Below are 3,241 nucleotides of genomic sequence, written 5' to 3'. Positions count from 1 at the left end.
ACATTATGTCACAATACTTATGGCTATTCTCTCTTATTTTACAAGGTTTACATAAGGGGGAAGAATGCCGGCAGCTGAAATTCTGGGCTGGAAAAGGAGCAAATATTAGAGACCTATTCTGCACAACTCCAAAAGTCCTGAAACTCCATGGAATACCTTATAATAAATAATGAAAAATCCTCGCCAAAGATGAAGACCAGAGGGCACACACCCTTGCCACGAGGGTGGGCCCCCCCTTGGGTGCGCCCCTACCTCGTGGGCCCCCTGGTGGCTCTCCGATGACCATCTTCTCCTATATGAAGTCTTTCGTCGAGAAAAAAGAATAAGCAACCTTTCGGGACGAAACTCCGCCGCCACGAGGCGGAACCTTGACGGATCCAATCTAGAGCTCCGGTAGAGATGTTCTGCCGGGGAAACTTCCCTCCCGGAGGGGGAAATCATTGCCATCGTCATCACCAACGCTCCTCTCATTGGGAGAGGGCAATCTCCATCAACATCTTCATCAGCACCATCTCATCTCAAAACCCTAGTTCATCTCTTGTATTCAATTCTTGTCTCCAAGTCCGGGATTGGTGCTAGTAGGTTGCTACTAGTGTTAATTACTCCTTATAGTTGATGCTAGTTGGTTTAATTGGTGGAAGATCATATGTTCAGATCCTATATGCATATTAATACCCCTCTGATTATGAACATGAATATGCTTTGTGAATAGTTACGTTTGTTCCTGAGGACATGGGAGAAGTCTTGCTATTAGTAGTCATGTGAATTTGGTATTCGTTTGATATTTTGATGAGATGTATGTTGTCTAGCCTCTAGTGGTGTTATGTGAACGTCGACTACATAACACTTCACCATTATTTGGGCCTAGAGGAAGGCATTGGGAAGTAATAAGTAGATAATGGGTTGCTAGAGTGACAGAAGCTTAAACCCTAGTTTATGCGTTGCTTCGTAAGGGGCTGATTTGGATCCATATGTTTCATGTTATGGTTAGGTTTACCTTAATACTTTTGTTGTAGTTGTGGATGCTTGCAATAAAGGTTAATCATAAGTGAGATGTTTGTTCAAGTAAGAACAGCACCCAAGCACCGGTCCACCCACATGTCAAATTATCAAAGTACCGAACGCGAATCATATGAACGTGATGAAAACTAGCTTGACGATATTCCCATGTGTCCTCGGGAGCGCTTTACATCTTATAAGAGTTTGTTCAGACTTGTCCTTTGTTACAAAAAGGATTGGGCCACCTTGTTGCACCTTATTTACTTTTGTTACTTGTTGCTCGTTACAAATTATCTTATCACAAAACTATCTGTTACCACTTATTTCAGTACTTACAGAGAATACCTTGCTGGAAACCGCTTATCATTTCCTTCTGCTCCTCGTTGGGTTCGACACTCTTACTTATCGAAAGGACTATGATAGATCCCCTATACTTGTGGGTCATCAGTAGGCGCGCAGCTGCTGATATCCTCGCCTGCATGGCAGGAGCGCCGAAAAGCTCGCCCATGAGCGGGATGGAGGATGCCGTGGTGAACCCTCTCTTTCCGGCGGGGAAATGGCCTTTCTAGCGGCGGTTGGCAGGTGGGTGGCGTCAGGATCGGCACGACAACGGAAGGGGTAGTGTGCGCAGGGGGCGAATCTGGATGTGGAAAATTCGTTTTTGGCCTGACAGTGGTGGCCCATGCACCGCTTTTTCTTCTACCAGAGCCCCCAAGCGTCCCCAAGTGCGCTGGGTTCGGCCTGGGATCACCGGGGCAAAAAAATAGGCCGAACCGACGAATTCGGCGTCCTGGGGGCCAACTGGTTTTTTTCTGATGCCGGCAGAAAAAATCTCGTCCTGGAGGGGTTGTTGGGGGTGCGAATGGAGATGCTACTCCCTCTGTTCCAAAACAGATGACTCAACTTTGTACTAACTTTACAAACTTGGGTCATCTATTTTGAAATGGAGAGAGTACTTGACAGACGCATATCGCCTCCTTCGCAGGCACAATTGAAGTTTTGCCGGACAAGCTACTCCCTAAGCTACATGCCGACAACAAAACAAAACATGATACATCATGACAAGATTATTTCTAACACGGTCAATCGTTGGATTAACTTTAACTGATACTTGGTGGTTTCCTCGCGTGTTGCGGTGAAAATTTAATGATTCATTTCAGAAGTATTATGTATGAAGAAAATGATCCAAATCAAGAGGTACTATGTGTAAACAAAGAGTATGCATGGGGTTGCAAAATGTTGTTAGCAGATGTTGACATGGTACATTTAGCGAGGTGAAAAGCCACATATTAAGATAATTAGACTTAGTACGGATCAACTATTTAAAAATCAAGATTTGCTTGCACTGCATGGTGTGGGGTATAGCTTTACACACGCATGCTGGCTAATATTCTACACGTACATCCAAGGTTTTTAGTTTCGGAAACAAAATAATCCTCATCGAGATATGCAAAATTTCAGAAATTATTTCAGAATTTGAGATTTTAAATTTCACTTAAGCTAGCACCATGACGTAGATCTCATCGTCATGACGCCACCTGCTCTCTGCGTCCTCAAGCTAGCACCATGGAGGACTAAGACGTCGAGCTCACCGCGTCTTCAAACCGGCACTACGATGTCACCAGCCGTATGTCTCGTCAGCTTGGCACTGCTGAAGACCACAGCGTGAAACTCACTGTTAACCCTTCTTTGCTCCGGATGCCACTATAGGTGAGGTCGACACCGAACCACTGCCCGATGCAGCCCACCATCTAACACGGCGACCGCACTCCATCATCATCACCCGGAGAGATGACACCGTCAGGCTGTCACGATGTGTTGGTGTCTACCTAGCTCTGCCTCGTCTACCTGAACCCCCTCTCTCTCTGTACTCTCCCTCCCTGCGTAGCTCTGATCAAACGAAGGAGGAGGAGGAACACGGTGGTTTCCGATGCGCATACCCCTGCTACTCGACCAGCCTTTTCCTGAGCACAAACTCGACACCACAGCGATTACAATGATCATCACAGGGCTTTTATACCTGGGCCTGCGCTGGGCACGACCCGCACACTCCCTACCCAGCCGACGCCCCGATCGGCCCGCTCCGCCCGTGACCACCACGCGCAAAGACGCGCACGGCTCGCAGCGAGCCCGCACGATCACGCTCACCCCTTCCGTGATCCACTAACCACCTGGACCTCGGCAATGCTACATCTACGTAAGGTAACGTATGTGTTTTACGTAATATGTGACGTGGACAATC

This window comes from Triticum dicoccoides, chromosome 5A (genome assembly GCF_002162155.2).
Source record: "Triticum dicoccoides isolate Atlit2015 ecotype Zavitan chromosome 5A, WEW_v2.0, whole genome shotgun sequence".
NCBI classification, from domain to species: Eukaryota; Viridiplantae; Streptophyta; class Magnoliopsida; order Poales; family Poaceae; genus Triticum; species Triticum dicoccoides.
Note: the sequence above shows the minus strand (reverse complement) of the source record.